At 45.4% G+C, this 25,301-nt stretch overlaps 1 long non-coding RNA gene across 1 annotated transcript in view; it reads right to left on the bottom strand.

The window, feature by feature from the left end:
• Positions 1–301: 301 nt before the first annotated feature.
• LOC142769133 (uncharacterized) overlaps positions 302–25,301 on the bottom strand; it is a 40,407-nt gene continuing 15,407 nt past the window's right edge. The window contains exon 2 of the long non-coding RNA XR_012885677.1: positions 302–783. This is a non-coding gene — a long non-coding RNA (uncharacterized LOC142769133). The remainder of the gene's footprint in view (positions 784–25,301) is intronic.

Below are 25,301 nucleotides of genomic sequence, written 5' to 3'. Positions count from 1 at the left end.
TGGAGAGAGACAATGAAACGCTTATTTGACATTCTCCGCCAGAAAATCGGTGAATAGGCGCAGCTTGAGGTATGGATGCCATCTGGCAGTAATTTCAAGAAACAAAGTTTTTTTCTTTTTCTGAAACACAGAGCCAGTGGTAGGTTGCAGCACCGTGTCGTTTTACTCGGCTTTAGTGAAGAGCTGTAAAAACCAACTTTTTCTTTCATAGCATCGCATCATCAGCACAGCGTAACAAGCACTGCGTTCTTTAGAGTTGGAATGACTTATCTATGCATTTGAGAAGTAAAAAAAAACACACTGCATCACAGTTATTTATTGATCTGCACAAAATATGCATACTACATGATTTTTGATTGACAATGTTCAGAAGTATTAATGCAGCAAGCAGATCAAGATGGCTGTTGAGAAGTTGCCTTGGCAGAATCATGTGACTGACACGAACAGAACGACAGATAGACGAAACTTTTTGTGTTGGAGAAAAACTCATTTTAAAAGAGTAACGCAGATAACTTCGAGAAGGAATATAGGAAGGCCTTTTGAATAAGCAAGGAAAACGAAACATGCGTACATCGGCGTACCGCCAATATAGCTCAGCGATAGCGAATTAAATACTTTGTGCCTGATGCTTGAAACTTCGCGTTACTGTGCCGTAATTTTTGTTTGGTTGTATACGTTTCTGCAGAAAAAAAAAGAAGTGCGAAGGAAATTCTGTGAGCTCCGCTGTAGTTGTCTAGTGGCTGCTGACCCGCCGGCCGCAGGATCGAATCCCGGCAGCGGCACCTGCATTGTCAAAGAAGGCGATGATGCTGTAGGCCCATGTGCTCAGATCTGGGTGCGCGTTAGAAAAGCGCAGGTGGTTGAAATTTCCGGAACCCTCTACTACTATGTCTTTCATACTCATATGGTGGTTTCAGGATGTTAAGCCATACATATAAATAAATAAATAAATAAATAAATAAATAAATAAATCAAATAATTAAGCAATAATTTTTGTTGTAGCATTTACGACTTCTTTTTACAACTTGTGCACACATATTTATTTATGTGTTTAATGTTGATCCAGCCAAACAAGGTTTCAAAGTTCTGACGCTAAAACTTCAAAAAGTCGTTTTCAGATGACGGGGCGTAATATAGTGCTATTAGGTCGGTTTAGGGCAGCATATGCCTCTCCCAAAGTAGAGTGTTTATAGGGCTCTAAATCACTCACAATTACTTTAAACAGGTCAAATCCTCCACAACTTACAAAATCTACTGCTAAGCGTGTGCACGCCCTGAAAATTAACTCTGGTACATTTCAAAAAGTTAGTTTTGGTTTCTATTGTACTCTTATGTCACTCCACGGTAAACCTTTGTTCCTGTGCTCGTGCAAGATATGTCGTTGTCGCGGCTGTTACAGACCGTGGCTCCATCAGTGAGGCATAAGCGGTCATTTTTGAAGTTTTAGTGTCTCACATTATTACAACTAGGCAGAATGCGGCGTGAATCGCTTGAATTAGTATTGTGGCCTCACGTCGAACCAGTGTCGATATAGGTAGGTCCACGATAGAAATACTTTCTTTATTATAAAAATGAAATGTGTGATCACTGCTCAATTTCACACTTGTTCACAGCCATCTCTGTGTAGAAAAATTTTTATGGCAGATTAAACCCTATTTTAAAACGGTGCCAGAAGTCCTTTCTAGAAAATCAGGCTGACGCTACAGTTTCTATTGGATACCGTTTTGACAACTTCATAGCCGTTTTCTTTTTCATTGAGTGGCAAAATGCATGACATGACTGTACTGAGTTGCTGTTTGTTGGGCCTGAGTCATGGCAAAAAAAAATATCAATGCTGGGTTCAGGTCTGTATCCCCTAGTCTCTCTTCTCTGTGTCGTGACTCTGTGGTAAACGCATGCTTGCTCTTTATCTGCAATTCCGATATTTTAACGTGAGGTTGATGTCTGTGAGTTTTGCGTGATTATGTTTTGGAGGACCGCGTCTGCGGACAAAATATGTGTAGAACAACAATTTTGGACTAACCAATTAGGTCAACTAATGCAGTGTTGTGCATTAAAAAACTGGCGTGGCGTAGAAACAAACGTAAGGTGTATGTATGATTTCCCTAGTATGGCAGACTGACGTGAACGATCTTGCTTCAAAGATGAAACCACTTGCGTAAGCGACGAGTGTCCTGCCATTCCTAATGTAGAAGGAAGGAACTTTCGTCGTAGAAAAGGTAAAAAAGGGGCAACTTTGTATCTAGAGGGCAGTTAAAACGTGTGCATTGCTAGGCGTTCCAAATATGTATAACGCGTTACGCGAGCTCCTCACTACAAGTGCAAATCTCATCCTCGTCTCATTCTTCTAATACTTAACATCTATACTTTCGAAGGTATGGGTTTTTTTCAGTACTACGTGACTTCAATTTGAGGCCACCATTAGCCGCTCTAAATACGTCTTATGTGCAAGAGAAACGCCAGAATGCTTGCACGTATGGCGTTTTATACGCTCAATATAGTCATTAAAAGCATATGAATTCAGTACAGCATTATACACTATTCCAAACCCACCCTTGACACAGCTTTGCTTGCTTCCGTCGTCACAACAGTAGAATTTATCTGAATTTTTTCACGTCAACTTTGGGCTTTGCAGGCAGTGCGCGTCCTTCTTAGCCCTGTTCCTCCTCTTTATCCTCCTGTGGCTGCTCATCTACGTGGCGACCTCGAAGTCGGGAAAGAAGACGTCTATCACCGCCACCACCGAGACGTCGATCGCCGACTTCGACACCACCAAAGCCACGACCAAGGGCACGCCAGCCAACGATTCCGTGCTGCTGGATGGCTTTGAGGCGCTGTCTCTGTTAAGCGAGATGACGGTGCCCAACCATGTGTTGGATATAGACTCGTTCCCCGAATGACCAACGCACTTGCGCGCCCAGGCGTGTCGACGAAAGCCTGGTGTGGTCGCTTGTGCGGTCATGAGCTAAGGACGAGTTTCTTTAGCATTTATTATGATACATTTTTTTCACGACAGCCACTAAACAATCGGCAAGCAACCCTGTGTCGTAACTTTCACTTCATGAGATGTAACGCTGTGTGCCATTTTCTAGTTTAACATTACTAGAGGTGCCAACGTGTGCATTTTCTAGAATTGTTGAAAGGTATAAGACGTAATTGTTCTAAACAATACGATGTGATTGACAGGGGCGATGAAGTACGCGGAAACTCATTGCAATTTGTCACCTGCGATTCTTCTCATAGGGCCCCTAAAAAAATAGTGTCGAGGTCATTATGAGTCAACGGGAGCCCCAAAGCCTGCACCGAAAGCTTTGCATTAAACTAACATAATGACCACCACTCAAACGGCAGCTCTCGCCCAATACTAGTCACCTAAAGTAGGGGAAGTGCCTAAAACGCCACAGACCGTATTCGAAAACTTGTCTTCTGGTTGACTCAAAGCGAGCATGTGCAACGGGCTTCAGTGAAACGCCAAAGTTCTGAGGCCCAGTGAGAAAACGCCCTTCTACCTATTTGTTTATGGTATAGCTAGCCCTAACGAAAGGGTCGTAGCAGTGTGCTATTGACAACGGTACATCGCTAAACAATGCTGCCTTGAAAAAATAGAGAGGTTGAAAAAGAGATCATTTGTAAACAATAAGTGAACAACTTAATATAGCTAATAATGTGAATACTTTACGACCCAACTAATCAAGCAATGAATTTACTGAGAAATCTCGAAAATAGCCATCATTTTTAGGTACACGAAGGTCCCTTGCAGCCATTCACACAAAATAGGAATGAAAATTATAATTGCATTGTGAGCGATATATGGAAGACAGAAGTGGATGTTCAATTGATTGATATTTGGGGTTTAACGTCCCAAAACCACCATGTAATACTGAGAGACGACGTAGTTGAGGGCTCCTGAAATTCTGACAATCTGGGCTTTTATAAAGCGCACCCCGATCTGAGCACATGGGCACAGCATTTTCGCGTCCATCGAAATTGCAGGCGTCGCACCCGGGTTTCGATCCTGCGACCGGCAGATGAGCAGCCGAGTACTTCAGCCATTAGACCACACTGGATAGTCGAGATAGTAGATCATCGCAATTCATAAACAAATATACAATGCCGACGCGCCGTGGTTATCGTGGTCGTGACTGGTTATGTGCGCCGTGTAGTTACACTACTTCCTCCTGCATGCCCCAGGGAGAGCACTTAAGAGATATTATAGCTATTAATTATATTGATTTCACTAGAATTACAGGCAAGCATCACAGTGATGTACGAGACTTTTTCAATTCATAGACAGGGTTGTCAAACTACTCTCAGCCAACGAACCGCACTGACGCAATTTAGTCCGGGATAGGACAAAGCATTGGGCGCACTGTTCGTACAAATATTAAGCTAACGTTACCATTTGAAAAAAATCTATATCTCATAAACTGGTCATTTCTGAAGGATTGGCGCCATAATTGCAACATGTATGTTATGAATGTCATGATTTCCATTATATGGTCCAGCAGCTGTTGCGGTGGTTTCGTTCATATGGCATGTTGCAAAACCGGTATGGTAAGACATGATTGCATGCTGAGCACAAGCGACCGACCTTAACATGAAAATCATGAGATGCGTGTCATGTAACCACAAGACTACATGCCACGCTCATGATGCGCTCTTGGCCATTTCGCTAGCGTCACATATACCAAATTTGGTATTACGGTACGTGAACGAATGGCAAAGGTGCCTGAATGGTGAAACACGATAATCATGAGGTGCGTGTCATGCAAAAACAAGACTACATGCCACGCTCATGATGCGCTGGCGGCCGTTTCGCTAGCTTATACGAAATTTGGTAGTACGGGACGTGAATGAATAAGACTGGTGCAAATATGATAAACTTGATATGCGTGCAATACAACCAACATGACTACATGCTACGCTCATGATGCACTCGCGACCGTTTCGCTAGCTTCGCATATGCCAAATTTGGTTCGTGACGTCAATGGATGACGAAGGTATGTGACTGGTGCAAACATGATAGTCATGAGATGCGTGTCATGTGATAACATGACTACATGCCACAGTCTAGGCGCCAATACACTTCGACTTGACCCTTCGCGAGGCGTTCGTTTTCATCGCGTCACGCCGGCGTTGCCACGCCAGGCGTCGGTCCCGCCATATTCTCGTAGACACGCGCTGCGTTGTATTGACGCATGCACGTTTCAGCGCGTCCGGCGTCCCTGCGTCTCGAAAAGATGCAGACGCAGTGCTGTCTGGGTAACGCATTGGCGCCAAATGCAGCATGTCGCATATTGCAACGTTTGCCGTTGGGCCGCGCCGACGGGCGCTGGTCGCAACGGTCGCGATTAGCGTCAGATGATAGAGTGCTGACGTTTTGCTAACGTAGCGTCGCTCTGTCCGGCGTGCGTGCGCGTCAACGTCCCGTTGGAGTATACTGGGCCCTAAATGATGCACTCGAGGCTGTTTCGCTAGCTCCACTTATGCCAAATAAGGTGTTACGTGACGTCAATGTATAACGAAGCTATATAACTGGTGCGAACATGATAATCATGAGACGCGTGTCATGTGAGAACATGACAGCATACCACGCTCAAAGCGTCCTCGTGGCTGTTTTGCTAGCTGAACATATACTAAATTTGGCATCACGCAAAGCGTCGCGGTGGTCTAGAGGCTAAAGTACCCGGCTACTGGCCCGCAGGTCACGGGACCAAATCCCGGCTGCGGCGGCTGCATTTCCAATGGAGGTGGAAGTGCTTTAGGCATGTGTGCTCAGATTTGGGTGCACTTTAAAGAACCCCAGGTGGTAGAAATTTCGGGAACACTCCACTACCCTGTCTCTCATAATCATATGGTGGTTTTGGGACGTTAAACTCCACAAATGAATCAATCAACTGGTATCACATGACGTGAATAGATGACGAAGGCGAACGACACATCCAAACATGGTAATCATGACATGGAAGTTGTGTACAACATAATTTACCTTCACCTCGTAACGTTGAGGTGATTTCAAAGTGGCACATCAATCTTCCTCATTTGTACTTGGCATATCATGGATTCCCATCGTTCGTGGGATCTGCCGATTTTTAAACAAAAAATTGCAAAGGTACTGGCAAAACTAGCTCAATTATATTAACGCAAAAAGAATGCTCGAAGTAGCGGCGAGAAACACTATGTAGTGCACGAAAAATGCACATTACGCACCAGCCTTCCTTTTCTTTTCTAAACAAAGTGATTGAAGTTGTTACAATGATTTAAAAAAAACTTTTCTCCCACGTTTATGCACCGCAGGCGCAGATACAAAAAAAAAACACCGAGCAAGCTATATATGAGCCCGCAGTGCTATGAGGAAATGGCGAGATGTTTACAGACCTTCCAAGAAAAATGCCTCTTATTTAATGCTCACGAGTCCGGTTCTCATACAACAACTCAAGGCTGTCCAGAAGGCCCACGATGCGGCGGTGAGGCTGGGCCTCCCCGTCTCAACGTGGGAGTGGCCCGCGATCCTACCCCTATAAAACGGGGGTGGAATTCTTCAGGACCCCAATAAAAGTTTTTCATCCATCTATCCATCTGAGAACACATCGCCACGCTCGTTTATTGCTTCATTTTGATGTGTTTTGAGTGTGGACAGAGGAACCTAAAACACCCCTTTCGCCCCACTTTGAAGTTGCTTTATTTATTTATTTAAAAATACCTTACAGGCTCTATTACGGAGCATAGAGTAAGGGGGGTACATAGGAAAGAATGCTAGTGGGTGATACTTCTGCCACAATACAAAGCAACTACAAAGCAGAGCAGCTACAGAGCAAGTAATAACTAATAACTAATAAAAATACAAAGCAAGTAATAACATTGGAACTAATAACAGTGGTTGCACAAATGACATAGAGGGGCTTCAAGCAACAACAAGAATTTCCCAGCCGCAAAAAAGCACAAAGAACAAAAACAGAATTCAAGGAGGTTATACAATGCTATTGAGATAGATGTATCATTAATTGCTCGCGAAAATTTTCATGATTAGTTAAATTGACAATGACGTCGGGTAGGTGATTCCAGAGTGCTATGGCACGAGGCAAAGACGATGTATTGAATGATTTTGTTTTTCCAAAGATGCGTGTGATGCTTCGCTGATTGTGAAGTCGTTTAGACATGCGCAATGGTGCTGTTAGTGGGAAGGGGGGTGGCCTGGACGCGTGAATATATTTATGAAGCAAAGACAGGAGGGCAACTGTGCGCCGTATGCCTAGATGCTGTAATGAAAGGTCATGTTTTATTTGTGTGACGCTCGTGGGGCGACTGCAAATACGTGAAATGAACCGTGCCGCCCTGTTTTGCACAGCTTCTAGCTGGTTAATGAGATAGGCTTGGAAGGGGGACCTAATGGGTGATGCGAATTCCAGCTGTGGGCGAACAAAGGTTAAGTAAGCTTGTTTGCGGACGTTATTTGGCGCGTTTCGTAGGTTTCGACGTAAGTATCCTAATGTTCTTGATGCGTTTGCAGATATGTAGGTTACATGTGTCGCCCAAGTAAGATTAGAAGTGAAATGAACACCGAGGTACTTATATGAAGATGACCGTGACACGTTGGAATTATTTATGGTGTAATCAAATTCAACAGTTAATTTTTTTCGACTAAAGGATATTACATTACATTTTGATAAATTTAAAGTCATTTGCCATGCACCACACCAGTTGTTAATGAGATTAAGGTCTTTTTGGAGAGCAAGGTGGTCATCGGTACTAGTTATAGAAGGGTATAGAATGCAATCGTCAGCAAAAAGCCGTATTGACGAAGAAATATTAGTTGGAAGATCATTAATGTAGATTAGAAAAAGTATTGGCCCCAAGACGCTACCCTGAGGCACTCCGGAGGTGACATCGGAAATTGGAGAGGAAGAGGTATTAACCAGAATGAACTGCTTTCGAAATGACAAAAAGTTACGGATCCACGATAAGGTTAGCGAATCTAAACGAAGTTCTGTTAATTTTGAAATCAGACGGGCATGAGGTACGCGGTCGAGTGCTTTAGAAAAATCTAGGAAAATGCAGTCGGTTTGTAAATTATTATCCATATTGAAGTGAACATCAGTGGTAAATTCCAGTAATTGGGTGTCGCAAGAAAAACCTCGCCTAAATCCATGCTGATTCTCAAAAAAGAAGTTATTGGTTTCCAAATGACAATAAATGTGCGAATAAATGATATGCTCAAGCATCTTGCAGCAAATGCATGTTAATGATATGGGGCGATAATTTTCTGGTGAGTATCTATTGCCACTTTTAAATAAGGGAACAACTTTACCTATTTTCCAATCAGCCGGCAGTTGTCCTGTTGATAAAGATTGCGTGAAGATGCGGTACAGGATTTTACTTGAGCATAATGACGTGTTTTTGAGGACCTTAGAATTAATGTTATCAATGCCTGAAGAAGTTGATAATTTAAGTTTTCCAATAAGATTTGCAATCCCTTCAGTGCTGACGTCAATAGGTGCCATGAATGTATAATCAAACTCGGGAACTTCGGGCACTCTGGAAGGATCTTCACACGTGAACACAGATGAAAAAAATGAGTTCAACACTGAAGCGCTATCTACATCTGATAGACGCATGTGGTTAGCATCTTGTATACTGACAGATGTGGTAGCATTGTGAGGGGAAATTACTTGCCAGAATTTTTTCGGATTAGTAGTTAACATGGAAGGCAAATCATGTGTAAAATATTTAGATTTCGCTTTGCTTACAAGAGAGCAGTACTCTTTCAAAGAACCCTTGTACTTTTCCCAATCTGAAAGGCTCGAAGTGCGTTTTGCGATTTTGTAGAGCCGCTTCTTCCTCGATCTATGAGACTTTAGCGTTTTGTTAAACCAGGGATTTTTATTGTCGTTAGAGATAGAAATTAAGGGAATATATTTATCAACCAATGTAATGATTTTGTTTTTGAAGAGAATCCAGTTTTCATTGACTGATCGGTACGGGAAAGATGGAAGAAAAACCTGATCGTAAAAAGCTTCCAATTCATCATTTATGCCTTCGTAATTACCTCTGTTATAGTCCCGAATTTTTTAACAGTGCTATGTAATACGTGGGTTGGGAGGCTAAGTGTTATTTGAAGTAGCTTATGGTCACTGAAACCATCTACGTGCAGAATAGAACTAACAGTCTCATGAGCGTTAGTTAAAATTAAGTCTAAAATGTTTGTACCACGAGTTGGTTCCTTGACAACTTGAAACAGGTTATAATCTAGGGTTAGATTTACAAATTCTATTGCTTCGTGGCAGTAACGTACTCCGTACTAAGTACTAACGTATGTTAGTACTTAGTAGAACGTAATTGTGTCTGTTTCATGGCGCCGTCGTTTTGCAGCCAAGTCAATGGCGTCTCGGCAAACACACCTGTCAAAAACGGTAAAATTGCGCAGTTCCTAGCGCTGTCTCAGGACGATACTTTATTGCGGGGCTGAGCACCAGCAACACTCACCAAACTGTGTCTAACGTCAAAGCATCCGCAGACAAATATCAAACGAACATCACGTAAATTTACAGAAATAACCGAACGTGCTAAATGTGGTGCTTTTAAAACAACGCAAAAGCAAGTATTATAGACACACACATAACTTTGTATCACGAAGACAATGTCATACGAATGGCAACACCGTGAACGGCAGGCACTCATTTCACTTTTCGCTGGTCCTTTCGCAACGAAAGCACTCGAATCTTCGGTAAATTGTCAATACCTATAACAGCTGCCCCCAAAGGGCTGCCGCTCTGTGAGAGCTTGCAGGTGTACACAACGCGAACATTCAATGAACGTAGCACATCACATCACCACGCTGCACTTCAAGGCCGCTGAAAAAAAAATGGTCATTTTTGAGCAGTCACCCATGGAAACGTGTGCACTTTATATAGTCTTCGTCAGGCTTAGCAATCAGGCTGTCTCGAAAGGCGGGAGCATTATGCGCACGTCTACTCAGCAGGAAGCAAGTGTCAAAAGTGAGTGACGTCACAAGCCATTCCCGCTGTAGTCAGCAGCCCTGAATTATTTTTCTAAGTGGCAGTGGCTAAAGCTGCACATGGCAAGATCACATGGCGGAAGTAAGTTACGTCAAGGCACGTCACCACCTGGAACGTGCGTAATGAAACGCTATCGCTCTCTCTAGCTGCGATTCCTGTGTTCCAGTGGTTCTCACCGTGTAATGTTAGTACGTTACTTGGAGCGTGGTGCCGTCAAGTGGTGAAACCACGTGGTAACAAGAGCATCTGTTCTAAAGACTGGTGAAGACTTTGGACGACTATTAGCCAATCGTGTGCTTTATGTTTTTCGACGTAAAACGTGCTCTAAGGCTGTCACAATTTTTTCTAAACACGTTTGTAAACAGACAGAAGGTCTATAGCATCAGGAACGTTTGTGGCTGCATAGGTACATGTGTTGCCTTACGGATGAAATACTTCCAACTTCAGTAATAATCAAAATGATTAATTATGGCGTGGTATGGAATTCTCTACTCTTGTCGCAATATGCATGTATTCTAGGAAGGTTTAAAACGGGCAATGTTACAAGCGAAGAAGTTGTTTTCCTCGTGGCTTGGTCCAGGTGTCCAAGTTGAAGAGGAGCATTTCTAATGAAGTGGAAGGAGACTAAAACGAGGGCAGAGAACGCAACAATGCAAATTTCAAGTGTCTTCCAAATTCTCTGTACCTGCTTGTTCCTTGCTTAAAAGATAAAAACGCAAGTTAGTTTCTTTTTATGGAGTTATTTTTATTCGGTCGCTTGCAAGCAAACTTAATTTGATATGCAGCCGAACACCGAAGTGTAACCACAGTAAGTATGGAGGCCTTAGGAGATTAGATTGTGTAAGCGTGTCCTGACGTAATTGCCTCGTCAATACATTACCAAAGGTAATCATCTTCTTTCGTATACCGGGTTACGGCCCTCCCACAGTAGGGATCATGTTGCTATAAATTCATCGTGAGACACAGATTAACTGCACCTGTCTACAAAGAGAGAGACATGATTGAATTAAAAGGTGAATATGTTAGCCTGGCTATTCTCCTAGCACGTTAATTTAGGTGATGGCTGATGATCAACTCTAACTCATCTCTATTGAAACACGTGAGCATTACTTGGCTCATTGTGCAACGTCGCTGTCTACACAGAGCCTTGGCAGAAAAGCAGAGCGTAAGTTACGCCATCTTCGAGAACCTGTACATCTTTGTTCCAAAATTGAACTTACCGGAATAGAGCACACGAACACCGTATATTGGGAGGTGCTTAGCCTCGTCGCGGTGGTCCAGTGGCTAAGGTGCATCTGCTGTGGCGGCTGCACCTTCGATGGAGGCGAAAATGCTGTAGACCGGTGTGATCTGTTGTGAGCGCACGTTAAAGGACCCCTGGTGCTCGAAATTTTCGGAGCCCTCCACTAGGGTGTCTCTGATAATAATAATGTGCTTTTTCGACGTTAAACCTACCATATCAATCAATCAGTCAGTAGAAGATGAATGAAGTGATGGTGTGCAAGTCAATAAAAATGCAGAGATAGCAGCTGCGGAGCGAGCCCAGTTGTCCACAGCGAAGCGGCTGTAAAAGAAAATCCACGTTCTGGCCTAGGGATGGTTTATTAATCTTTACTGTGACAGTAACCATTTCTAGACTTTCGAAAATCACCATGTCGGTGTGTCGGTCATGGTTTGCATGGTAGCTTTCCGAGATTGCCACGCTGTAGCGTCGCAGGCACGTTTCTTCTGGTTTCTCCAATGTGGCTGAAGCGTTCAGCGTAGGCGTCGCATATCCAGCAACGACTGTGGGCTTCCCACGAGCCCGCAAGCTTGCAACCGAAGTATCGGAGCGACAAAATGATCACACTCTTTCTGAGAACAATATATTGTTCCTTCAATGCACTCGGCCTTTTCAATTGATCTATTAAATTGCTTTTCGCATCGCGCAGTATGGACGTGTGTATATATGGTCTGGTGCATAATCATCATACCACCTACGTGCCACTAATGCGTGGTTTTCCTACGTCAAACCTTTGAGCACCACCAAGAACACTGGTTTTCACAGTGCCCTGACACGTGACACTCAACCGTGTCACCGTCCTCTTTACAGACAGTGACACCACTTATGTGATTGTTGACAACGTGGTTGTGAACCGTGTGCCGTCTACGTGAGGGGTGCCGTCTGCGTGAAGCCGGGGCCAAAGGGGTGTGTTGCCTCTGCCGGGGGGCCTTAAAGGTCCAATCACCCAGCGTTGGCTCAACCCCCAGGATCCCCTTTTCCCCGGACACGGCAAAGCCATGCACGGCTAGGCGTGGGAGGGAGTAGAAATTTCCCCGTTAGCTCGGGTCCGTGGTGTCGCTACACACCAAACGCCTACTTGCGCAGGCGCCCCTACTGGGGACCTTGACGACATTCGGACTTCCCAATGGACACTTACAGGAACTGACGCACTTGTACATATTATTTAAATGTTTTTCTTCCCTGTTTTACATCGATATTTTTAACACGTAACATGTTAGGCGGAGAGCCCTTGTAGCGTAGCGCTAGTAGCGGCCAGCCAGCTAGAAAAACAAATGGCAGCATAATCACGGAGTGAATGATGGAGAGTGGGGCGAAGCATCCGTCCGTCCATGCGTTCTTGCTTCCGTCTGACTATGCGTGCGTATGTGTGGCCGCCCGTGCATCTATCCGCCCAACCATGCGTGCGTTTGTTCGTGCGTCCGCACGTCCATCCCTGAGTTTGTCCATGCATCCGCTCCTGCGTCCGTCCATGCGTCCATCCGTCCGTACAGCCATCCATGCGTCCATCAATGCATCTGTCTGTGTGTCCGTTCGTCCACCTATTGAACCCTCCAAGTACCACCACCTGGCATCTTTTCATCATATATTCCTCATATAAAAGCACCGCTATCCAGCGGACATTCCAAGGACTGAACGAGAGGAGGCACACGCACACTTTCTTATGGCTTGCGCTTCGTGTCTACTTCCCACCTTTAACCACTTCTAGTTCATGGTATATACTAGTTCACTCTATTCATTGCACTGCGGCCCAACGCTCACTAGACCTTTTTAAAACCAAGGAGGTTACATCCAGCGAGTTTAACGTAGCAACTCTTTCTTGTCAGTGCTCAATGTACATGCGAATGGCTGCTAAGGGGGAATGAGAGACTGGAGAATTCGGCTTTTAGTTAACGCGCACGCTGCAATTTTTTTATTGTTCAACAACGCACAGAAGAAATCACCCACCAACACCACCTTGGAGGTCAAAATGTAAGACTGGTTACACACTACTACTACGACTAGGAGGGACGAACAGGTGCCGCTTTGAGAAGCTTCGCCCTTAAAAATGACGGGTGCCGCCCTGTGCTCGTGTTCCCTCGTTTTAGTCGTTAGCGTCTCAGGGCGTCCCTGGGCTGGCGGACGCCCGTAATGGCAAGACAGCCCCCGAAGAAGGCGCTAGCCTTCGACTTAGTCGTCCCCGAGGGGACTAGTTCCGAAGACGTCGTTGACGCGACGTCTTCAATAGTAGGAATCGAAAAGGTCTACAGTGTACAGCACTTTGGAGGCCGGAATTATCAAGTCACCGTTAACAGTGAGGCCGTACTGGCTCAAATCGTCGACGCGTCCCACCTCATCATCAGAGGAGAGTGCGTTGCTGTTGTACCCTTGGGACCCTAAGTCACTCAAGTCACCGTTCTGTTCCTGCCGTGCTGCGTCCCCAGCGAGGTCGTCGCGCAAGCATTGTCTCTCTATGGGAAGGTTCTGCACATCAGCAGAGGACTGATGGGGTCGCGCCCAACCGTGACCACTGGGACGCGATTTGTCCGGATGGAAATGAAGACATCGTCGCCGGTGCCCAACTACCTCAAAGTCGCTGGCCATCGAGTGACCTGTGACTATAAAGGAATCCAGCGAGTGTGCCGTTGATGTGGAGACAGTGGGCACTTCCGCATGAATTGCACAGCTCCGTTTTGTGGAAGGTGCGGTGTTTACGGCCATGACGGGAAGGGTGGCTCGCTGCCATGTCGCCGTTGTGGTGACCCGCATGCCACAGACGCCTGCACCATCAGGCCGTCGTATTCCGAGGTGGCCTCCAAGAATTACCTGCCACTTCAATCAGGCAAGAATAAGGACGTCGTATCATTGACGCTAGGGCCGGATGTTTGCCAGGAAGAAGTTGGGTGCATCACAATGCCACACCAGACGTCACACCAAACGCCCACAGCGTCTCCAGCCAGCCCCGACCAGGCAGCCCCTCAAGGTGCGGATGATCCATCTAGCGGCCCGTGACCAGTGGTGGTTCCCACAGAACCACAGGTCGAGCCCTCACCAGAGGAGGCGCCACTCGGCGAGCGCGTCACAGATGCTGACGTGATATCTGTTGCTCACCCCATGGCTGCCCAGTCGTCTGTTAGTCCTCCTATCATTGAAGAGACTTTGTGCCAAGGCGACGAGGTTTCCATCAACGAGGACACGAGCAGTACTAGGAGCGACACGGCCCTGCAGATAGACACCGACAGCACTCCAAGCGAGATCAGTCGGGGCAGTTTTGACGAATTTGTGCCATCTTCACTCAAGAGTCTCGGCACCAAGCGCCACCGAATATGCAGCAGCGACTCGGAGGCCCCCAGCAGAGACAGAAGTGCCCTGCGGACTTCGATGCGGCCCCGGAAGCCCCGCACTTCCGGTGGGTCACCTGGTCGTAAGAAGTGATTGAGCTGCTTGCGGGGCACCCGCTCCCGCGTCTGTCAGAACTGTGAGTCTAGTATCCAAAGTTGTCTTTATTGTTTACGATGGCTACCGCATTGAATATTATTTCCTTCAACGTAAAAGCTTTTCGCAGTCCGGTAAAGCAGGCCGAGGTGATTAGAGTAGCCCGTGCTGCAAATTGTGATGTTTTATGTCTGCAGGAAACTAATTTCTGTTCTATCCGGCGTTAGGGCTTTTAAACAAAAGTTTAACTTGGATTGATATTTTTCTTTCGCTACAACTCGTTTTACGGGAGTAGGCATCATTATATTTAATCGGGCTTTATTGAGAGGTCACCACGTTGTTTATGACGGCCTCGGTAGAATTATTGCTCTAGATTGTACCTACTTTTCTTTTCGAATGAGGATAGTATGTGTGTATGCGCCTGCACAAACCGGACAGTCTCATGATTTTTTTCGAAATTTGGATGTTTTTTTTCCTAGACGGTCGTCATGTAATTCTAATTGGAGACTTTAACTGTGTGCTAAATACGCGATGCGATGTACAAGGTCCTGGCTGGGGTCGGTCTGCTTGGAATTCACGTGAGCTGCGACGCCTTCTCCAGCATTTTTCATTGCTGGATGCGCATAATGTCATACACGGGAATACTTTTGTTTGGACATGGCGCCGCGGGCACTCCTTCAGCAGACTCGACCGGGCTTATATTCCACATGCTTTAGAGACGTTTGTCTCCGACTTACGTGTTCCGCCCATCCCACCTTCGCCTGTGTACATTTCTGACCACCGTCCGATTCTATTAGAACTAAAAATTCCATTTTCTTTTAGATGCGGAGCATCTAATACTCGAGGCTTGTAGTGCGGCGCCGTCCGCAAGCTTCCTCCTCCTTCCACCATCTGTGCATCCCTTCCTCCTCTACACACCGCGTGCGCTTCACTCCTCCACCATCTGTGCACACTTCCTCCTCTACACACCGCGTGCGCTTCTCCTCTTCACGAACATTCGCTAGCTGTATAATGTAGCGCGCATGCGCCGTCACGCTTCGAGAACATCGGCAGCTGACGCGCGCGCATGCGCCGTCGCGCTTCGAGAACATCGGCAGCTGACGCGCGCGCATGCGCCGTTGCGCTTCTCCCTCTTCTCGAACATTCGACAGCTGACAGTGCATGCGCCGTCGCGCTGTATATATACTCAAGGTCGACGCTCGCTCGCTCAGTTGCCGCTCGTCGGTTGGTTTGTACGGCGCGTCGACGTCCAAGGTCGCGGTGAAATGAATTCCAACGAATCCACAAACACAATGATCGACGTCCCTTCGACCAGCGCCCTTTCGCATACGTGTGTACGTGTTCACTCATTTAACACCTCCTCCTACAACCACGTTAACCAATTTAGCCATCGACCCAAGTAAGTCGCAATTTAACCCCCCATTTCACAACCACGTTAACCAATTTAGCCATCGACCCAAGTAAGTCGCACTTTAACACCCCGTTAACCAATTATATGCTCCGCATCCTCCTCAGTGTTCCCCCGAGGGAAGCTGCGGGCAATTTTTTTCGGAGAAACCATGGCGTCTTGATGTTCGTGTCCTCCAGGACGCGCGCTCTCGCTCAAATTTGTCCCGTGCAATACGCGTGTCACTCGCTGCGTCTGATTTATTTGATTGGGATGCGCTTAAAACGCAGTGGCGCCTGCACTGCTCAGTTGAAGGGTGTTCCCTTCGTCGTGGCGTTTCTGAGGAGCTGGCCGGTACTGCAGTGAAGTTACGCATCGCATTGCGCGCTGAAACGCCGTCTCCCTTGATGCGAGCTTGGCAACATGAATTACGTGAACGATTCCAGCGTTTGATTGCCACCTCGTCTCTTGCGGTGGCTGCATGGCGTTGTAGGCACAACCCTTGTGCCCACCCCGAGGTGTTACGCTATGTGAGGCAATCGTGTTTTGGGCAGTCACAATCACCTGTTTTTACAACCATGCAGACACCACCTACACAGCCGCTTCCTAAGCGTGATCGATATCTCTTTCTGGCGCATTTTGAAGAGATGTCATGTTCGGCCATGCGGACAAACTGTGATATAATACCGCCTATGCTTAGAGGTTTGCCTCGCGTTCCTCGACAAGCTGCTGATTCTCTGCACGTCCCTCCATCAGTTGAAGAGGTAAAGGCAGCACTACAATCTATGAAACGGGGGACAGCCCCTGGGCCAGACGGTTTTCCAGTTGAATTTTACTTATCATTTTGGAATGAGCTTGGTACTACATTAACCGCGCTTATCCGGCGATGTTTCAAGGATGGTGTCTTTCCATCAAGTTTTCGAGATGGACGCATTGTGCTTATTCCAAAAGGTCATGCTTCTTCTGTTAATCCTGATGATTGGAGACATCACGCTTCTTAACGTTGACTATAAGATATTCGTGACGGTGATCGTTCAACGTTTGAAAGCTCTGTTGAACACCCTGGTGGGTCATCACCAGGCTTCATCTATGCCTGGACGGGAATTACACAGTTTGTCCTTTACCACCAGGGATATCATAGCCTATACTCTGTCGCAATCTGCGCGTGGTCTCCTTGTGTCTTTAGACCAAGAGAAAGCATTTGACCGACTAGAGCACACGTATATCTTTAAAGTGCTCACAGCCCTTGGTTTTCCAGGTACTTTTGTTGAACTAATTAGACATACCTACTCTGGTATAAAAAGCACACTAGTTCTAGATGAGTGGGAGAGTACTGCCTTTTATATTACACGTGGGGTCCGTCAAGGATGCCCCTTGTCTCCTGTTCTATTTGTCCTCAGCCTTGAGCCATTTTGGTGCACTCTAGAAGCAGAATCGCATGTCCGGGGACTTGCGCTTCCCGGCAGCAGTACCGTAAAATTCACAGCTTTTGCTGACGACATAAGCCTGTACCTTTCAGATGAAGATAGTCTTTCTGATAGCCTGCGTTTATTCTCCCAGTATGGGGACATTTCAGGTGCCGCGCAAAACCTCTCTAAATCCCGGTATTTGTTCATCGGTTATCCCAACTCCACACTTAGGTCCACATCTCTTCTTCAGCCGGCTGCATCTCTTCGCATTTTAGGAATTCTATACAACCACTACGGTATTTGTAACTCCGTTTGGTCAAACGCCCTCGATGAAGTAAAACGAGAAATTGAGAACGCCCGGGAATTCGACTTCCCGCTTCTTGAGCGGAGGTATCTTGCACAGACTGTGTTCTGCGGTCGCATTTGGTACCTTTCTGGAACAGCCACCTATACGCATCGTAAGGTCAATGCAGTCGGCCTGGTGTTCCTTCTTTTGATCTGGCGGCACTGAGTTGGTTTCTCGTGCGGCGTTAGGACAGCAGCGTTCCCAGGGAGGTTTTGCTTTCCCTTCGGTATCAATACGCTGCCGGCTATTGGCCCTGCGCTTCCTGTTGCGCCTCGTACAAGGAGAGGAATCCCCCGCGCAAACTCTGGCATATTATTTTCTAGGCACTCACCTTCGGTATTTATTGCCTAATGTGCGCCTTAATCAGGGCCCACAATCATTAGTACTTCCTTCGTTTTATGCAACAGCTGTCGCGTTTTTTCGTCATATCCAGTCGACTTGCCCTGATTTAGATGTGCTAGACAATTCTATCGTTGACACAACAGCCGCGTTGTTGCTCCCGTTAGTTCCTCCAGCACGCCGCACCCGCTCTAGTCGTGTGTCTTGGAGCACGCTGACGGCATCATTTTTACCTGGCCACCTTCGGGACTTCATGTGGCGGCTTGGGTGGGGCGTTCTTCCTACCCTTGACCGCCTAGAAAGGCGGAGAATGGTCCAGTCTTCAACATGTCCGAACTGCTCCCTACGGGAAACAAATCAGCATGTGTTAAGGCAATGTGTCGTTGCTCGTGTTTTCTGGAGGGCTGTGCATGCAGGATTTTGTGGCCTCGGAGTAAACCGCTTTGTTACTTCTGGGCGTTGTTCTCGAGGCCGCTTTGCCTGCTTTCTTATTGTTGCTGGTGCCTACTGTCCTTTGCGTAACCGTTGTGAAGCTGTTGCAGTAGGTCGTCGCCGCCGTGTTCTATTCCCGATTTTGGAGCGACTGTACAAAGAATTATTATCTGTGTTGTCGGAGGAACTCTTCTTTCTGGGTGAGGAGGAATTCCTTCGACACTGGTCCTGCCGTTTTGTGTTCATCTGTGAGAGACGTGTAAGGCTTGTTTTCAGGCCTGCCTGGTATTGGTAAGTTATTCTTTGTTTAGTACTCATACAAATACCTTGTAAATACTATGTAAATATCTGACATATTGATCTCTACATTTCATTTGTGTGTTCTTCGTCTACCATGTATTGTGCATATGTAGACATTGTTTTTGTAACAATTCCTGTATAGTTGGGTAAGTTGTGTATGTTGTGTTTCGTTTAAATATGTACACATATCTTTTTGTAACAACTTTTGGTGTGTCTGTGGATGTTGTGTTCTGTCGCAATGTTCTGTTGGATTGTAATTTATGTGTACTGTCCGTGAGAATAAATTTCTCTAAACAAAAATGACGAGCCCTGCTTGCTCGTGGCGCGAGATGCCTAAAATGTTCATAGGTTTCTGGTTGGCTCGACGCAACGGCCACTGCTTTGTGTACGTCTCGCCTTTCTATTAAACGCGACGACGGCACACCTACTTTGGACGCCATCCCGTTGCTACACACTCTTTATCGGTCTGTTTGGCGTCATGTAGCACGTGATGCCAAACGAATTTGCAGCTGACCGATAATTCATCACTTACTACCACAAGGCACCAAGTTTGTCAGAATGATATTTTTGATATCAAAGAAGAAAAGTGTAAATTTAAAGTCTCATTTCTTTTGGTAGACACAATTTTATTCAGATCTAACCGACAAGAAAAAAAGAGAGATAGAGAACACAAAGAGAAAGTCAGGGAGGTTAACAAGGCCTGAGCCTCGGTAGGCTACCCTGCACTACGGAAGGGCAGAGGGGAAGGAAATTTATAAAAGAGGAGAAAAAAGGTCACTGATTGGGCCGACGCGTAACAGTTTCACCATCACAAACGATAAAACACGCCGGTTTGTTTGAGAAAATGCAACAGTGCTTTCGTTGCCTTTCGGAAATATGATGGGCAGTGCCATGGTCCCAACACTTTCTCGACAGTGAAATCACTTCTGGCCAGTTGATTTCAAACACTGCGCAGGTGAAGCCTCTCGTTTGTGTATCCTGGGCAGTAACATAAGATGTGTTCAATAGTCTCATCGACGGCGCAGTCGTTGCACTCTGCGCTGTCAGCCATCCCTATCTTAAATGAGTAGGCATTGGTGAAGGCTACGCCCAGACGCAGACGGCACAACACTGTACCTTCCTCCCTACAAAAACCAGAGGGTAGCCGCCGTCGTAGAGATGGGTCGAGAGGATATAGTCGATGATGTGCAAACTGTGATGACTGCCCTTTCTGGGATGTCATGTTCTGCGCCAGCTTATTTAGGTATCTAGCCGAGTCAATCCTAGATAAAGGTACGGACACAGGGTTTCTTTTACGTGTGCATTTCTGGCTGCTTCATCGGCGAGGTCGTTGCCAGAGATACCGCGATGACTTGGTATCCAATGGATCACAACGTTGTGTCCTTGTTCGGTCGCATAGTGCAGCCTTTCTCTGATCTCCCATACAAGTTGTTCGTACGACCCACGACAAAGTGCCGACGAAAGACATTGTAGAGCCGCCTTGGAGTCACGGCATACTGCCCATCGATTAGCCGGTTGTTGCTTGATATAATCGATGGCACCTCGCAGGGCAAGAATTTCCGAACCAGTCGATATGCTCACGTGACAAAGTTTGTAAGTGTTGTTGATATGTCGTGATGGAATGACGGTGGCACCGGTGGAGCTAGTCTGGGTGGTAGATGCATCCATGTATACGTGGATTTTGTCATCGTAGAAAGTGTGTAAAAAGTCCAGAGTCGCTTGCTTCAAGGCCAAGGCAGAAATGACTTTTCTATTTCTTATTCCTGGGACGTAAATACGCACGTCGGGTTGTCGTAGGCTCCACAAGGTGAAAGGTGAACGCCCCAAGGGTATAAAACCAGATGGTAGCGAAGCGCCAATGAAGCTGACGACCTTAGACAACGACACCTGCGGTCGTTGTTCTGGCAGAAATGTCAAATGGCTTGATACCATCCGTGAAATGTGCCGAATATGTGCTCTCAGCACGACGGTTGTGACGTAGGTCGTAACCGGATGATCCCGAGCCAATATAACTGTTCCAGTGGTTGAGGTAGTTCGTGGCAGGCCGAGACAAACAGGTAGTGCCTGTGCTTGCACGCTCTGAAGTGCTGAAATGTTTGTCTTACAAGTTTTAGTAAGCAGATGAGAACTGTAGCGCAGTACACCAATAAAAAGTGCTTGGTAAAGCTGTAGCATGGAACTCAATGACGGACCCCATCTTTTTCCAAAGATGACTTTCAGGACGTGGGCAATAGATAGTCACGTGAGGGCTCCAGGAGAGGTTGCGGTCATAAATGAAACCTAAAAAACGACGCCTACACTTGTAAGATATGGGCTTGCCGTTCTTGCTTATCGGGTAACTTGTCATCGCCTTGCGCATGAAGGCCACCAGTGCACATTTTTCTGTTGAGATTGATAGACCTGGCGTGTGTAGATAGTCAGATGCTTGCGACGCTGCCCTTTGTATACTTGCTCGAACTTGTAGGCATGTCAATGCATTTGCCCAGACACAGGTGTCATCAGCGTATATTCAAACACTGACTCTTTCCGAGAGAGTTTCCACCACGCCAAGCAAGGCAAGATTGAAAACAACTGGGCTTAAAACACCACCTTGCGAGACGCCATGGCACATGTAGTGGTGTGAACTTGGGCCAGCTTCAGTATATACAAAAAATAATCTTCGTGTCTAACCGACAACTATGCCAAGCAAGGTATAGGAGATCTTATTAGAAGTAATTGTCATTGTGAAGAAAGAAAGGGGGACGACAAAGATGATTTTCCGTAGACAGGAATCAAAGCTGGAGCCATCGAATAACGCATCTGATACTCTGCCATTTGATTTACCATGCACTGCAAAAGTTATCTTTGTAAGGTGATCAGGACCTTTTTTACTCAACTGTGTATTCTTAACGACAAAATCAGAGGCCAATCAGCCACGGTCCGTACACTTGACAAGGTCAGGACACCGATAACAAGAATAACCACTGTGAGGACGGCTGTTTTCTAAATGTGGAGCATTTGTTGGTCAAGCTATGTTGCACTTCGACATTCGCTGCGCCGTCCACACAAACTCTGCACATGCTCGCGTCTTGCGTTTAGTGCCGAATGCTCACGTCTCGTGCTGGCCCAGGAAGACATCCGGAAAACTGTCGCTCCAGGAGCCATTAAAAGAAAAAGCACTACTGGGTATTCATCAAGCTGAACATGCGCAGTAGAGGTGCGGATCACTCCCCGTACTCCTTTGCCTCGAACATGGCTGGTGTTCGAGGCAGAGGAGTACAGACTCGCATCGAATGTCTGGGAAATCGTCTGTTCGTGTGCAGGCAACCATTCCGGCGAGATCTGATCTATCTTAGCGATTCATTGAGCCGCCATCTTGTTTAGACAGAAAAGTAGCCTGCATCGTACTTGTCTACGATCCGGTCTTTTCGGAACTGTCTATTTTACCGGCTACGTGAGAATAGGAATGAGACTTAAGATGACCGCCGTCCGTTTAGCTGTCTATTTAGCCGTCTACGGTGAGTATTAGAACACAGCCACAGCCTTCATTTTTTAGCCTGGCTTCGAATATTGGTGCAGCCTCAATTGTGCCGTAAGCAAACAAACGACTGTGCGCGTAACATTGAAAATTTCAAACTCTCAAACAAAGAAAAAGGAGAATAGTAATTTCTCTTTCAAAAATAAAATACTAACAGTAATAATCAAATGAAAATGAATCATTAAAGAACAGCTAATACTATATCAGAAGAATAAAATTTTGAGCAGACCAGACAGTTGAGTTTACCTCACCCAATCAAAATCGAATGTATGCCCGACCTTCATTCACATTACCAACGATAGATATCACAAGCATTCGTTAAAAATATATTGATGCAGACGTGACAGTGGCATGCGTTTAGATTCTTCAATGAAATTGCACACTGCATCAAATACGTTTCTGTGGCATTGTCCCAAGCCGGAGGCGCCGATACTGACAACATTATCTGCAGTTATATTTAAACCAACTATGTAAAACGTAATAACTAGAATTGATTTTTAATCATACAATAGTTCTGACATGATACAAAATATAGCTCAATTGTTTGTGCTTCTGTGCAGAATGGGCACTGGGGAGATAGAGTCAGACCAGCTCTGTGTAAATAAATGTTGAAGGGGGGGACACAGCATCCAAATTAAGTGAAAATATTTTTTAACTTCCTAGGTTTTAATCGACTGTGGTTTCCAAGAATATCTGAGGGGGGATAGTCTGTTCATTTAGTAATTCTTTCAATTAAATTTCTAGTAATGGGTAATTTTCAATCTCTGATCTTTATTATGTATTCTATTTTTAGAGTACTGAAATCATGAGACCATGAAATGAAGCTCGGGCTAATGAATAAGCATTTTCGTTTAACTGTATGTCATAGTGGCTTAGAACTCATTAACTTCGAACGTTTCAGTGGAGCTGTAGCTAATGTGCGCAATGTAGAGTCTTGATTGTTCCGAAGGAGGGAGAAGCAGTGAGAACTGTACAGACCAAAAGAGAATCTGTAATGATGATTGCACTGACTTCGTTTGAAGGTAGTTTCGAAGCGCCGAAATAATACTTAAAAGCTCAGGTTCAAAAGTCGGAGTGAAGTTTGGCAGCCTTACTGAAAACTACCAGCTGAGGACATCAGAGGGTATTCCCACTCCTGCCTTTCAAATATTCACAGAAGCGTCAGTGACTATTATGGTATTTGTTTCTACATAAACCTTGAAATCTTTCAATTTTATATTCAAGAAACTCGAAGATTAAAACTTAGCTTAGGGGGGGGGGGGGGGGATTGCATCATATTATATCGTAATATTGTGATTTATTTCATTAGTGTCCATAGGCAATCTGGCCAATCATGGCCAACGAGCAAGAAAGAAGGCGTCGGCGTCACTAATAAACACATACTCAAATCGTCTAGCCAATAGGCTGTAAACCTTTATTAAAGCTTTACAGTTAAGATACGGAATCAGCATAGAATAGTTGACAAGCGAGTTTCCTGATACATGTAATCAATAGCGACGGACCTGGAGAGTTTCTAATAAAGACGTAGCGCTTCTCGCTACAACAGAACTAAAGGTTTTGTTTCGTACGCAAGGTCATCCAAAAATAATATGCACCCAAATTCTAGAATAAAGGGCGTGTACATTTTGTATAACATTAATAAGGTGTGTCTATGTAACTCATAGTTCCTGTTGCTCAGCCAGCGCAATACACCTGAAGCCCGTTGTGCCTTTGCTGATATATATTCTACGAGAGGGCTCAAGTTAAGTTTTCATTATAAATCATGCCCAAATATTTGATAGAGTCTGCTTATGGAATTGGTTCTTGCTTATAAAGTACAGAAATCAAATTGAATTTGCTGGTGGAAAAACCAGGAGAGCATTTTTACTGGCGTTTAGAGAGAGAATGAACTTTACTACAACCAGAGTGTTAGAGCATACATATGTCTTTGCAATTTTTGTTGCAAAGAGTAAGTGTCCTGGAATAGAGGTATGGTCAATGGGAATATAGCTCATCAGATTATTGAATAATACCGGAGATAGTACAGCCTCTTGAGACTGTACTATCGTTAGCCACGATTCTGTTAGAATTTAGATGAGAAACAATCGTCCCTCAAACAATTATATTTCTTCGAAGTTAGAAATTATCTCCACAAATCAGTTACATATAGCGAAAACTTTTAGTCCTGTAACGTATTCAGTGAACTTCAGTGCTCGATGCTGCCATAAGCTTTAGCCATGTCAAGTGTTACAAGCACCGCGTAGTGTCGTCCTTTTCAGACAAGCTGCATCCGGCTCTCTAAAACGGCACGAGCACAGTAAATTCTACACTCACTAGGACAACCTAGTTAGTTTGCTTTGATATTGGCTTGTCTGCCATTCAGACATTTATTCTATGATTTAAAACCCTCTCCATAGTTTTAATCAGGTGAGACGTTAGGGAGATGGGTCTGAAATTTTTTATGTTTAAACCTGAGCCTTGTTTTTAAAAGCGAAGAATTTCATAGTGAACGTCAGTGACTTGAAGCGTATCTGTCTATCTTTTTATCTAGCCGCCTACGACTTTTAGCTCACCTGGCCGGTTTGATAATGGTATCGACACCAAAACGGGTATAGCATAGCATGACTGTATGACGAGCGTAAGTGACCAGACAAAACATGAAAATCATGACGTGTATGTCATGAAGATTATGATTTACATTTCATGATCTTGCTGCTCTTGTGGTGGTTTCGTTAACATGACATATTGCAAAACTGGTATGGTATAGCATGACTGCATAGCCAACATAAATGACAGACCCTAACGTGGATATCATGACATGCATATTATTTGAATCATGATTACGCGCCACACTCATGGAGTGGTCGCGGTCGTTTTGCA

The sequence above is a fragment of the Rhipicephalus microplus genome, chromosome 1, assembly GCF_043290135.1.
Source record: "Rhipicephalus microplus isolate Deutch F79 chromosome 1, USDA_Rmic, whole genome shotgun sequence".
NCBI classification, from domain to species: Eukaryota; Metazoa; Arthropoda; class Arachnida; order Ixodida; family Ixodidae; genus Rhipicephalus; species Rhipicephalus microplus.
This window is presented reverse-complemented; position numbering and strand designations above follow the sequence as displayed.